This window comes from Aphis gossypii, unplaced genomic scaffold, assembly GCF_020184175.1.
Source record: "Aphis gossypii isolate Hap1 unplaced genomic scaffold, ASM2018417v2 Contig00756, whole genome shotgun sequence".
Classification (NCBI taxonomy): domain Eukaryota; kingdom Metazoa; phylum Arthropoda; class Insecta; order Hemiptera; family Aphididae; genus Aphis; species Aphis gossypii.
This window is the reverse complement of record NW_026083265.1, coordinates 1-15792: the sequence shown is the minus strand read 5'-3', so window position 1 is coordinate 15792 and position 15792 is coordinate 1. Positions and strand designations below refer to the sequence as shown.

General features: G+C 29.9%; 2 pseudogenes; both read right to left on the bottom strand.

The window, feature by feature from the left end:
• Positions 1-239: 239 nt before the first annotated feature.
• LOC126555225 (uncharacterized) lies at positions 240-9467 on the bottom strand (annotated as a pseudogene).
• Positions 7234-8086, bottom strand: LOC126555226 (uncharacterized; annotated as a pseudogene).
• Positions 9468-15792: the final 6325 nt, after the last annotated feature.

The following is a 15792-nucleotide window of genomic DNA, read 5'->3' as shown; positions in this document are numbered from 1 at the left end:
ATAATTTATAATATTGTATGCAAATGAAACAAAACTTAACGTTTTTAAAAGTACTTAAGGAAAAAAACAAAACTTTAACTTTTTAAATATTTTTAACAACAAAACAAAACATAACTTAGTTTTTTTTTTTAAATTTTAACAACAAAAATAAAAAATATAACTTTCATTAAATTTATCACAACTGAAACATAATTTTACATTTATTTATACTTTCGCCTTATTTTAATTATTAATTAATATCAATTATTATCTCCACTGTAATTGTCAAGAGCAACGTAAAAAGCAGTGTCTATTAAATTTGGAGCGTTCGATGTAGTTACATTTAGTTGGTTTGAAATATTAGTGTTTGACGTAGAGATGGAGAGTTGCGCTGGGTTGCTAAGGTTTGAAATCGGAGAGTTAGAACACGTGTCACTTCTTTCCGGAATATGAATTACTGGTGAATGAGGCTGAGAAATAGAGTAATGAGGAATTAATGGACGATTACAAATTCTCAATTCAGATTCAGAATAATAACTTAAAGAAGACGATGGTCTTTTTGGTATATCTATTTCAACAGCTGATTTTGGTTGATTTGATACTGGAGGAGTAAAAGAAGGGTTGGTACATGAAGTCAATGATTGATTGTTGCAATGACGTAAACGATTAATAAACATTCCATCAATCTCGTACATAAATATTTCACGTTCACATTCAGGTAGTTTACGTAATTTTTTGGCGAAAATTTTTGCATAAAGATCGCACTCGTCTTCTTCTTTCCTGTTATTTATACAACTTTCCAGAGTACTAAAAGCCTTTTTCATTTGTTTTCCCGCTTCTTCTAGTTCGGTAGGATTACTTCGGCGTCGGGGTGTAACCGGTGGGCGACGCTGTGTTTGATTGACGTCTTCAGTTTGTTGACCGATTTGGTTGGATAAATTTGTTTCATTAATATTGTCATCTGCCGTTATCTCCTGTGCATTTTGTGAATTATTACCCTAAAATTAAATATTATTTTTTTTAAATTTTTTTACACGTAATTTAAAAAATTTTATCGAATGAAATTTTAATTTTGAACAAAAATGCCTGAAATTTTAATATTAATATTATATTTTAATATAGATACTAAGATATGTATACATTTTTGTTTCAGTTGCCATCTTCTGCTGCTGAGTGGTTGTTGGTAGAAGAGGGATTCAATAGAAAATTTCCCCATTGTATCGGAGTAATATATGGAAAACACGTTGTTTTGCAATCCCCTCCCCATACAGGAACAGAATATTATAATTATAAGAACTCATTCAGTATTGTTTTAATGGCATTAGTCAGTAGTGATTATCGCTCTATATATGCAGACATCGGGAGTCAAGGGCGAATCAGTGATGGCGGTGTACTTAAAAATTCGTTATTATGGCAAAAAATTTGTTCAAATAGCCTCAATTTACCAACCCCATCACCCCTTCATGGTTCGAATACTAGTACAGATATTCCATATGTTTTTTTAGGGGATGGGGCATTTGCTCTTAGTGCGAATTCAATGAAACCATATCCTGGAAACCATGCAGTCGGCTCACCAAAACGAATATTCAATCAAAGATTATCAAGCTCACGCGTTGTAGTAGAAAATGTGTTTGGGATATTAACGGCTAAATTCTGAATTTTTAAAAACCCATCTTACTAAAACCCGAAAAAGTATCAATTATAACTATGACATGCATACTATTACATCATTTTTTAAGAAGAAGCGAAACCTCTGCATCATTATATAACCCTCCAGGGGGTCTATTCTTAAAATCATACGAAAGAGATCCGTATACGGAAATTTATATTTTCACATGAGTTTTCACATGATTCTAAAAAGTTGTATTCTTAATTTTTTTCCGTATACGAATCTATTCGGTTATGTGAAAATGATTCGTATGATTCCTTCGGATTGGTCACTGTAAGTGAAAACAGGTTTCCGTATACGAATCTAATTTCCCCGCGATTTAATGCTACACTAAATTTATGTCTCGTAATCTTGGTGTACCTCGTATCAAAAAATAGGAAATATTATATTTTAATTATCATTAGTATTAATAATGTATTAGTATTAACAAGTTGTTTAATAAGCTATTTAAAAATTAAACAAGTATGATCTCAAATTGTAATATTCGTCTTTTTTTTGTGTATTAGCCCTAATAGTTACATGTGGTCCGGTAAAAAGTACCTATCCACTAATGCTTAAACAAATAATTAAAGCGTGTATTATATTATAATATTACATAATATAAATTGTTATTACATCAAATTTATTAGCTTAGGTAAACATAATTTAAATATTAATAAATAACTTATGAGTTATGATAAATAAATCTACCGTCTACGATATTACGAAAACACTATAAAATATACCTAATTCATGACGAATATAACGAAAACATATTAAATTATTATTTATAAATTAATTGTTTATTATTTATATAATATTATAATTTATACTAAAATGTTATCTTCATTGTGGTATGAAGTAAAGTTTCTATCGATAACATTTCATTATCGGTTGACGAGTCAGTGAGTCACGTTTAAAATTTTAAACTGCCGTTACTCGTTAATTTTTGTTGAAACAATGGACGACTTAGATTTTAATGAATTAATCGCGGGTATCGAACTTCTCGAGCAAGTTGAAGAAGATGCAATAAATTCTAGACATATTCTAAAATCAGTAGACCCATTTACCGGTAAGTTAACTTTTTAAGTCATGTAAAAATGTATTACTAAAATGGTAGTACTATATATTATAAATTGGTATAACATAAAATGTCTTTCTTATAATACTTTTCTTATACCTATACTTTAGATCTCTCGGACCGAAAGTTTATTCAACGTTATAGGCTTTCCAAACAATTAGCACGTAGAGTAATTACGTTGATCACGCCATACATGTCAGTGCCTTCTACATTGGGAGGATTGACCATAGACCGCAAAGTGAGTGTAAACAACTTTAAGTTAAATAATATAAAAATGATTACCTATACGTTTAATCTTTGTAATGAAATAGCTTAATTAATGAACCTAATTTGTTGAAAATTCTTTCATAGTTAATATTTACAATTTGTTTAAATTTAATTTATGAATTACATTTTTACCATGAAAAAATATACATATATTAAAACATCGAAAGTATTTAAATCATTTTCCAGTAAACTGCAAAATTATATAAGTTATATATGTAACATGCTTGTAATTTGATTAGATTTTGCTGATTTGAGTTCTCTAAAGCTGTTATTGGTTGAATTTTTTTTATTGCTTCCAATATTAAGTTATTTACTATATAGTATATAGTATATACCTACTCAATCGAGTTAGAGAACACGTCGCGAAAAATCGGTTTTCCTACATGTGCGTCCCCAAGCGATACCCCAAAGTGAATCAGCAGGGTGACAAAGGGGAATGTACAAATTTGGTGCGTTCTCTCGCTGGACGCTGAGTATATATAGCTCGAAAGTTAATAAGGCTATTATTTACATCGATTTAAATTTACCTAAAGAACTATTTATACTAAAGAAATAACAATGAAATATTTAAATTTAATAAGTATAATCATTTATCATAAATAGTATTTATAATTAATGGTTTAATAAAAGGCTAATTAAAATTTACTCGATAACTCTCGCCACTTATCTCTGTCCTCTTCATTTTATAATAAAATGTGATACGTGTACCTATACGCTTTGACGGTTTAAACAGCACTTCATTGACGTAATTACGATCCAAAATAGATTTAATTGGTTGATACTTACGACTATAAAATAAATAAAACAACTAAATTATAGATTTTCAAATAATTGAGTTATCACCGTTTGGTTATTAGCCTATGGCAAGCTAAAAATATATGTATTTTTTTTTTTAGTTTAAATTGAAAATTATTTTACTTTTAGGTAATTACTGCTTTAGATTTTTTGCTGCTGGCAGTTACCAATTAGATGTTGGTGAAAACCGGCATACATCTATTTCTCAAGCTTCAGTAAGCAGAGTTATTGAAGAAGTAACAAACGCAATAACAAATCCTGCAATTTTTAATCAGTTTGTTAAATTTCCCAATAACTTTAATGAATTGGATGATGTAAGAACAGGGTAAGTAATAAGTATATATTATTTTATTATTAATTTTCCAGTAATTGTTTTAAAATAATGAGTTATATTATTTGATATTTTCTTAGATTTTTTTCTAAGTATAAATTACAAGGTGTTATAGGAGCGATTGATTGTACACACATTGCTATAACACCTCCTAAAAAAGATGATCCAATTTACCCAGAAAATATTTATGTAAATCGCAAAGGCTATCATTCAATAAATACTCAACTTGTAAGTACCTATCTACAATATTTTGGAACTTTAAAATATTTATAAATTATAATAATAATATTCAATAAATCCTATGTGATGCCCTATAAGTACCTATATAGGTATTCTTGCCATTGAGTTTAATAATAAGCAAATTGACTAATATTAAAGCTAACAACGTAAAATGGTTTCTGCTGAATGCAAATGTACTATGTTGTACATTGGTTAAACGTAAACAACACATAGTTGACATATATATACTGAATACACCTATATATTGAATTCATGCAGTCCATTTACGCAGTTTAATTAGTTACTAAACGATTAAAACAATAATCATTATTATTTTTTTTATAGATATGTGATGCAAACTTACATATTTTGAATGTGTCGGCTAGGTGGCCTGGGTCTACACACGATACACACATATGGAACGATAGTGTTGTAAAACAATTTATTACAGATTTACATGGTCGAGGTTTCACTTCGTATTTTCTAATAGGTTAGAATCTCACCTAATTTTATAGTATTAAGTAAATAATTTTGTTATAGGAATAGTATATTAGTATTATGTATATGCTTATATAGGAGATTCAGGATATCCCCTTCGACCATGGTTATTAACACCATTTTTAAACGCTGAACCTAATACTCCGGAGTACAGATTTAATAAAACATTTTGTCACGCAAGATCTTGTATTGAAAGATGTAATGGAGTCTTAAAAATGCGTTTTCGGTAAACCTTGTACAATTTTTATATATATTTTTAAAACTAATATATGTACAATTTTATTTTTAGCTGTCTTCTCAAACATAGAACACTACATTATTCTCCTAGCAAGGCTTCAAAAATAATCAATGCATGTGTTGTATTGCATAACCTATGCATTTCAGAAAACGTGCCTATAATAGATGGCGATAATGATGAAGTTGCGGATTTAGAATTAGGCCTCTATCATTTTCCTATGGAGGAACATAATGATGATGTACCAAATAGGCAGAACCAAGAGCTTATAGCTGGTCAGCGTTTCCGTCAAAATATAGTAAATAGATTGTTTACTGATTGAGAAAAATGTAAATATTGTTTTTAATTGATTTCAGTAAATTATTATACAATGTTCAATTATATAGGTGCTAGAAATAAATTCTTATTATCAGGATATATATTAAAATGATAATTCTTTATTTTATGAAACATATTAGGTATATTGTATAATATATTTACAATTTAATATAATTTATAATAGGTCTAGGTACTGAGTAGTTTATTATAATAGATATTTAGAACAATTAATATTGTTTTTTTTTATTTTATTTATTGTAGGTAATGTTCGGAATACCGATAACGTGATAGATAATAGATATTAAGTAATATGATACGGTCGATATTCGACGTTACTTATGACCATAGCTAATATATGTATAACCAAATTTTATATTCGTAAATGATTTTATAATATATAATTAAAATTAATATGTTATTTTAATTATAAATTAAATTAAGTGTACTTTATGTTTATAATTTTTTTTCTTTTATTGTTTATATTTGTCAAATGTAAAAAAGAATTAAAATTATTTAATAAATCATCATAAAAATAATAAGTCAATAAAAAATGACCGTAAGAAATAAAACACTACTGATTTCTTGTTCTTAAAATACACAGTATCACTTATTCATGTGGCACAGTAAATTTGCTCAGAGCATCAGCAATTTTTTTTTGTGCCACACATATACGTTCTTTAGCAACTGTTGATCGTTGTTTTAATTTTAACATTTGTTGCATATGTTCAATTTTTATGTTATAATAATTTTGAAGCATTTCATTGCGTTGATTGCTTGCTTCTCCTAATGTCCCTACAGCCTTTTACAGTGTTTTCCAATCTTTGCTTTTTTGTTGTAAATTTTTTTTGTACGCTAAAGTATGTAATAATTTTATAATTTTATAAATATATCTAAATACTTTAAATTTGAATTAGTTTAATTTAAAAATATTAGTAACTAGATAAGGTGAAACATTAATATATAATATATTATGCATAATCGTAAACTCGGGGGGGGGGGGGGTTAGATTTATATTTTGTAAAATGTATTTATTAGGTATATGTATTTAGTTTCTATGTATCTTTAAGTATACGGTAATATCGACTTGAAATAAAGCCCCCCCCCCATAAAAATTGCACAAGTTACGCCCATATTATTATGCTTTAAATAATTATAAAATATGTTTTATTAATTATTATTTTATTAATATGCCTTTTAAAACGTCATTATATAACAATAAATTATCAAAATATGTACTTATACCTACATTAAAATATGCGAAGAAAATTCCATTTAATAAGTATAACAAAAATATACTTTTTAAGTAATATGCTTCAAAATAAGCAATATATATATATGCATCATAGCAATTTAAACATAATATTTTAACAAATATCTTACTTTTTTATTGGTTCTTTACTATTTTCTTCTACAAAAGCTACCTCATATGGTCGTTTATTATTAATATTATTCGATTCTTCAACAATTTCACTATTAAATAAAGACAAACACGTATTGAACTATGATATGCTTTAAATGTTAAATACAATTTGCTCATAGATTTTTTAATTAACTGTCTAAAAGTGTCAATAATGAAGTTGTCACTTACGTAGCGTTAATAACAGTGGTATTCGAGGAAGACGGTTTAAATATATTGTTTTCAAACGAATCAATAGAGGTGTATGGAATATTATTTTTTCTATGTAAAAAAAAAAAAAAATGTTTTTAATAATGTCATTAAGAGAAACTAGCATTTTACATTAGGTATATAACCTTTCTGCCTCATCGATTTTCAACAATCAACTTTGATTCGATGTCACTAGGTATATATTTTCTAAAAAAATATTATGTTTAATTTCTATTCAATTCAAATATAGGTATATATTACATATTTGATTCATCACCAAAATCAAAGAAAACCGTTGACTCGGCAATCAATGGGTCTCCAGAGATTGGTACCTCGCCTATTATGCCAACGATAGTTTCACTCAACTTATCAAGTTGGCGAGCAGTAGATGGTCCTCCACCAGTCCCTCTCAAGCTTTTATTAAGCTGTGCCTGTTTTTTTTTGCATCAGCTTTAAGATCTTGCCACGTCTACAAATTATTGTTTTATAGAGGTATGTAGATATCTCACTAAGTTCAGAAATGTACATTATAGATCTACATTTAATATATATTATACTTTACTCTAATAATATCTAATTAACTGATTTTTAAATGGTTCGAAAAATAAATAATGTTCATTTAAATTTTAAACTCTGTAGTTATTATTAAATATTAATATGATTTAAAATCTATTATGTAGGCAATGAATGTAAATTAAATGTATGCAAATGAATGTAGGTGATGGTTTACTACACACAGCTTAAATCGCAAGTTTTGCACACACATATCTACTTAAATATTTTATATTACGTATATCGAAGTGATTAAAATATGGTACCTATATACTTTGCATCCTATTCTTCAATCATAAATTAGGTATATATTTATATATTATAAATTGTAATTTAAATGTACGTACTCTACGCCAGGTTTTCCATTCTTTTATTGGGCCTGGAATTGCATTTAAAATATTGGTTAATTCTTGCCACTGCTGTGCGGCAATATTTTGGGTAAAAGTAGCTGTGTGTTTTCCTTTTAGTAAGTCCGAATGACTCGATAAAAATTCAACCATCGCTGTCTTTTGGTCATTGGTGACGGAATGACTTTTCTTTCTTTTTTCGGAAGACATTTTAATAAAATATTATAGATAAATATAAGAAAAATACAAATTACAACGTACAAGGCAGTCAAGACTACATGTCTATATACGCTAATGATTCGTAATGAGCGCTAAGCCGCTAACGTTCATGATACTTTATTATTTCTAAACAATTTATTTTACTTTCCATGACGAAAAAACATATTTTGCGACGTTGCCGTTGTGTACCATTAGGACGGTATTCCTAAACGAACGTTTTGGAGAACGCGGATTCGTATACGAATAAAAATGATTTAAGAATACCATTTTCTCTTCGTATACGGAAATATATCGTGTGAATCGTTCGTATACGAATCTCATTCGTATGATTTTAAGAATAGACCCCCAGGAACGATGGACGTGTGTGATGAAAATGGTTTAATAATTCAATCAGGTTCTTGGAGAAATGAAATCGAAGGAAATGGTGCATTAAGACCCTTTAATCATATACCTCGAAGATCACCACCTATGGATGCAACCCAGATACGAGAAGAATTTACATAATATTTTTTCAATAATAAACAGTTATAAACAGTGAATTCTATAATAAACTTTGTAATATTATAATAATAAACTCGATTTAATACAGTTATATTTGTATGAATAAATTGTATTGTTAATAAGATGTTAATTTCAAATTGTTATTAGCCATTATCATAATATATATAATATGTCTTATACCTAGACCAGTGGCGGTTCGTGCTATGGAGCACGAGAGCGCACGTGCACCACACAAAATAAAAAAAATTGTATCACGTCGTTTGTCGGAACGTTGACATAAGCGTATTACATTTTCAAGTATTTTTACTCAATAAATAAAGTTTTATTGACATTCATATAAAAAAAGGTGCTCTGCTGTACAGTAGGTTACAAGTGGAGACGGTATGTCAGTTTAGGTATAAGACATATTATATACATATCTATGGTATTAAAAAAAAAATTGACATAATAATATAATAAATATATAATATTAAAATATAAAAAATAAAAAATATTATAAATCACTTCACGATCCACCAAATATGTACATACTTGTTCTGTGTTCAAAGTAGCGTTGCAATCATTAATATTTCCCATAAAACTTTCAATTAGATTATATAAAAACCATATTGGCTTATAAATATCTTCCTGCCCGGCTCCTGATCTGATCGACGCCTTTTTTCTCCTTAAATGCCCACGAAACGTTGCCATGATGGAATTTTTTTATTTTTCAGTTCATCAATTGGTTTGTTGAACACATTACTAATTTCGACCCAAGCATCATTACTTCGGCCTTATCTTTATGCCAACGATGCTTTGGATCCCATAAAATATGTTTAGTTTGATAAAGCTGCATAAATGCAATTGCATCTTCGTTAGTCCAGTCAGACATTTTAATAAATTATTGAACGAAAAAAATTTTTATCATGTAAATGACTAAACAATAAATAAATAAACCAATATTAAACGGCTGTTTTCAAACCAGACAAGCACGAGACAGCGCGAGAATGTAGTTGATAAGCCTCACCTCGTGGCACGTGTCCTTTGACTCGCGACAAAAAAACCGACATCGAACGGAGCACTCACGAGGCAAGGCGAGACGAGACGAGACGAGACGACACGAGTGAACCGACTACACTCTCGTGCTCGCGTTGCCTCGCGTCACCTCGGCGAGAGTGTAGAGCTAGCATTACATACGAGCATAGGCGAGTCCGCGCTCCAGTATATTCTTATCTATCTCAGTGGGCGCAGGTAACGGGTTCGGACCCCGCTCTGGCGGTGCCTATCGTGCATTCGGCGATGGCGCTTTGATTAACACGGTCGCCCGTTTCTTTCCCGATTTTTTGCATTTTTTTCCAAGTAATTTTTTGATTTTAATTTTAATACATTACATTCATAAAAAACGTATGCGGGGTACTATGGTACATTTTTTTTAGTTGTCAGTTTCGAATCACATAAGTCATTAATTGAAATACAATACTCTGTTTACATTTTTTTTTTTTTTTTAACGTGTCTTCGACCATGGGTCGTGTTAAAGAGTACAAGAGCGTTTGTATCGCACTGTATTGTATCCGTTAACGATAACATCAACAAAATGCTTTTAATATGTTTAAAAATATTTTACTAGAAAATAAGTGTTTGTATGTCCTTGGCAAGATGGCATGCAAAAATGTATTGGGTTCTATACTATTCATTTTTTTATTATTGCATTATATTATTAATATAATATTTATTTACACACACACACATACATATAAAATTGATATGTTTCATAATATAAAAGCCCCTGAAAGAGTTAGGTACCTACAGGTATAGTTATGTTAGTCAAAGTTGTAATTGCAAATATTTTTAATCTTACCTAAGAATTTCTGTAGGATATACTTATGACACTTTTGTTAGAGTATTTTATATATATTTATAACGCGTTTTCGATTTCCGCTCGATTATTATGCGGTTTTTCGAAAAATTTTCACTTTTTTTACGATTTTCATACTTTTTCGAACGTTTTCCGTTCCGTTCCGTGCGTTTTGGAGTCTTCCGAGTACGACGACGTTTTCCTTCAATTTTTTTTTTTATTCGACTGTTTTTTTCCGATCTGTCTGATAATTTGTATATTATAATACAATTATGTTATTTTATATTCAACCGTTGGTTGTATTTTTTGCTGTGTGTTTCTAGACGACAATTCACCAAACAATACAATGTTTGTGTACCTACATGATTATATGTTATAAAAATACCTATAGGTATGAGTATTTAACTGTACGTTGCTTTGAGAAACGTTAACGTCTTATTTTGTAGATTTATTATTAAATACGTTAAATAGATGTATGATTAAGGTATTTAAGTAGGTAGTGTTACAGATATACATTAAATAGATAATTAATAAGAATAATTAAGCTTTATTACACACGAATTATACGAATTAAAACTGAGCTGAACGAAAAATTCGCCGCAGCACAGAAACAGTTTAAGTGCTCGAGATTCGGCACCAGTATCCAGCTTAAACTGTAGTCGATAGGATAAAGCGTAAGTTTTCTGTGGAAGGTAATAGGAGGTAGCGGGTTCGATTCCCTCTCTGGCTGTGCCTTAAGCGCATTTTTACGGCGGCACTCTAATTAACATGTCCTCCGACCGTATACAACAATTTTTTTCATTTTTTTTCGAGTTAGTTTTTGATTTTTTAATTTGAATTTTGAAAATTAAAGCTATTACTTTCTCTTATACAAACGTCAAAATAAATACATAAATACATACGTCTACAATTTTTTTTAATACCATATTATTACGATTATTATAAATATATATACATATAAAGTGTAGACGTGTAGTACTACAACGCGTTTAGGGAGTACATTTTGAATTGATATGTTTTATAAATTAAAATATTTATCTATTACTTAATACTTAAAAAAATAATGTATGTTTTATAGTTTTTTACACTTACATATCAAAAACAACATCTGAACTTTGACATTAGGAGGTATGAAAATTATGGATTTAACTTTCGGACATCGATTTACATCATATTATAATTATAATGACTGATAGCTAGACATTCAATTACCATTTTCACTGAATAAATTTTATAATATAAAAAAAAAGAACCAGACATGCGGCGGGACACGATATGAGATAGTTCATATTATACTATATTGGTATTATAAACCTACTATTCACACACCGATCCGACGCAGTCGGATTGCTTACGTGGTGGGTTTAATGACGTTTAATTCGATTTTTCCCAATCATAACTGACAACTCGACTTGAATGCTCGCATGTAATTCGACTTTATACTTATTATCCTACTATACAACATTAGACTTTCGACGTCGGAGGCGCAGGCGAATTGCATTGTCAGACATAGATTTAGGTACGTGATGTGATGATTTGATAGCTAGACACTCGACTATCATTTTCGCTAAATACATTTTTTTATATACAAAAAGAACAGGGCATGCAATGGGAAACGGTGTTACACTAGTTTAGGACTGATAGCTAGATACTCAATTACCATTTTTCGTATTTATTTACTCGACTTCAGTACTTTTCTTACTTTTTTAGTGTATGATTTCTTTTCTAGACACCTGATTACAATCTCCGACCGAATTCCTGATAACACGATTTTTACACGACTCCCTCGAAGGCGGCTTCCACCAGCCCAGAAATCCAGGCACACCGACCCCCTCGAAGTTTAGGTTAGGACCCCCTCGGCTCCTTCCAAACCACCGGAGGTTAGATTAACTAAAATTGTGACTACCAGACTTTTACGATATTTTCTTTACAGTCCCGACTCCGACCTAGGGTATTCACTTCGAGCGAATATCACTTAGACTGAATTTCACAGCAGAGCGAGGCACATCTATACTCCGTACCACGAGAGAACACATACGCTCGCGCATCCTCCCGCGTCTCTCTGCTATCGAAACCGGTTTCCCTATGCCCTATGGCAAAGTAACGTTTGGGGATGCGCAGAAGAACCAATTTTGGTCAGCCGCTGTGTGCGTTCTCTCGTGGTACGGAGTATAGTCTTATAATCTTATATGATAAAGCGTGATTAATAGTTCGTTCACTAAGAAAAGAGTGCGCCTCGGTCATCGTTTTTTTCTTCCGTAGCCTGCCGCCGTCGTTATCAAAAACGAACGGTTCTCCAACGCCGCCGTCTCGATAACGCGTTTTTCTTAGGTTAAGTTCGATTATTTAGTGGTTTTTCGACGATTTTAACGTTTTCCTTCGATTTTTTTTTTATTCGGCTGTTTGTTATATTATAATACAAAATTATATGTTGTTTTGTATTTGTATTGTCAACCCGTTTTACGTAAATACCTATAGGTATGAGGGTTTCAAGTGTACGTTGCTTTGAGAAACGTTATATTAAATAGACAATTTTATATAAGCTGTATTACACACGAATTATACGGAATTATACAGGTATATATGATGGCATACTCTTCATTTTTTAATAAAATATTTATTCACACACACACACACACACACACATACATGTAAAATTGATATGTTTCATAATATAAAAGCCCCTGAAAGAGTTAGGTAAAGGTATAGTTAGGTAAGTCAACGTTGTAATTGCAAATATTCTTAATCATACCTAAGAGTTTCTGTAGGAAATGTTTATGACACTTTCTTATAGTATTTTATTATGCATGTCCTTTAAATTGACTACCTATGATATAATGTGTAATACGTTTTAATGTATACTGTAACAATTTCTCTGAATAAATTGTATATATTATTATTTCCTATATTAAATATTGTTATATATTGTATTGTACAATTGATACCTATTTGATTTGTTTAATGTTTCGCCTAATATATTGGACTATGATGTAATATTATAATAGATACCTACAACCACTGACACTGTACATATGGATAAGAAACAAGAGTTTATACAGTGTATAGTTATGATTATGATAATAAGTGTGACATTTCAATTCATACACTGTTATGAGGATATACCAATATATATATATATTTACTTATACCTATTACTGTGTATGCATACTTAAGCAGAATTGTTATGACTATAGTCGTGGCAACGAAAAATGAACGCTGACCGTCATGCGCCAAGCGGCAGTTATTAGTAGTGGTTATCAATCTTTAAACAAAAAGCCCGCACAACAGCTGCACTATGTTGGGAATCATTGGCCGTATGAGTGGGTAAAAAGAACGGGTCGCGGTACCAACGCCATTTTTCGTTGCCGCGACTATAATTATTATATTTACAATACAGATTGGATGGACATGTTATTATAGTAACTTAATATGGTAAATATGAATTTATTAAATGTATTATGTTATTTATTCTTATTAATATTAAATTTATTTACAAAAATTCTTCTATTTTCATCATTTTTATGTGAAAATGAAATTAAAAAAAAAAAAAATAAATGTATTATACACAATAGCTCATGTAAATTAACCAATACCTATTACCTATTATACTGCTTAATTTCTTTTTTTTACATTGTATTGCATTATATATTTTAAAATTAATTAAAATAATATAATATACTTGAGATTACAATAAGCTGAATAAGAATACTAAAATGTATTAATTATTTATGCTACTACCAAAAATTAAAAAATACCTATAACAATACCAACGGTGCCAACACTCAACATTATTATAATAGTACTTAAAACACACATGTTAACATATCATTATTATTATTAGGTCAACCTATTAGCTGCACAAATACCTGTAATTGTAATGTAAGTAATTTGATCGAACTTATAACTTACTTTTCTGGTGAAGATGGTCAACCACCAGGGAACCTAGATTTGGTTATCTATGACTCCAACCAGGTTAACCCAAATCACCTGATACAAACCATATCAGCAGGTTCGTCTCATGCGGATCCAATGTTGTATCCACTCTTCTTGATACATGAATAAAAAAACATGATACATTTAAGTTGCACTTCTACAACTGATACTATTATTTAATTATTAGATACTCATATATTAATATAAATATATACACCAGGAAAACTCTTAAAGAAAAACACATTCAAATATATTGATTATATTTTATTTATTCTGAAAAAATAAACATAACAAATTTAGAATTTAGAAAAATAATAATAAAAATGCAAACAAAAAAAATTATTGCTTACTGCTTGGACATCCCTTTCTGTCCTGAAAACAATTTATTTAAATTATATTTTTAACAAATATTAATTAATAATAATAAATAAGTACTACTTACGTCGATGACCATAGCGGCCACACGGTCCACCACCACCGAGCTCCGACTTCTCGGTTCGGACCGGGGCCGCTGTTTTGGTGACGGCGCCGGGGATCGCCGCCCGCAAGACGGTGATCCTTCTGCTTTTGCCTTGATAACAAGTATTAAAATACATATCTTATTATTAATAATTTAGGAAGATTTGTTGCTTACGCACAATAATAATAATAATATATATAATTAAAAAATATACGTACAATCACGGGCCAGATCATGGCTAAATAACATGGTATGACAGCAACTCTGACGATATTCTGTTGTTACGCGCATTCATTCTTATCACTTGAAAAATGACGTCAGCCGGTCCCACAATTTGAAATATTTTTTAGCGGGAATTCTTATTGTATTGAGTTGAACATTTTCTATAAATATATTATACTATTATTATTACTGCTGCATATTTATAGTGATTATTATTCATAATGTAAAAATGTAAAATATTAATTTAATATAATAATTGTTTGGTATTGTCATTGTTTGTTGTTTCTTTATTTATATTTTTTATAATGCCTGTGTGCGTAGTAAAAAATTGTACGAGTGGCAGTCGTACATCAAAAATTGCCGAAATTAAACCAATTCTTCATCGTTTTCCCAAGGAAGAATATTTACAAGAATTGTGGATTGAACTTAGCGTTATATCTAAAAAAATTTAAATTTCTTCTGGTTAGTAAACTAAGGATTGTCGTGTATATATAACATGGTACATTGGTATCATGTCATTGCTTAAAAAAAATACAAAATGTATGTTATACCTTTTTACAATTGAATATTAATAGATAAAATATAAAATAGATATAAATCTCTATGTATATAAAATAATGACTTGTCCTGAGTGATTCATCATCGACTAGCAGGACCGCTGAAGCTATTGAGTATGAAATTTAGTCGGTAGTTTCATTTAATAAGCGAAAAACTTTGGGGTTTTGGGAATTATTTTTCCGGGGTTAT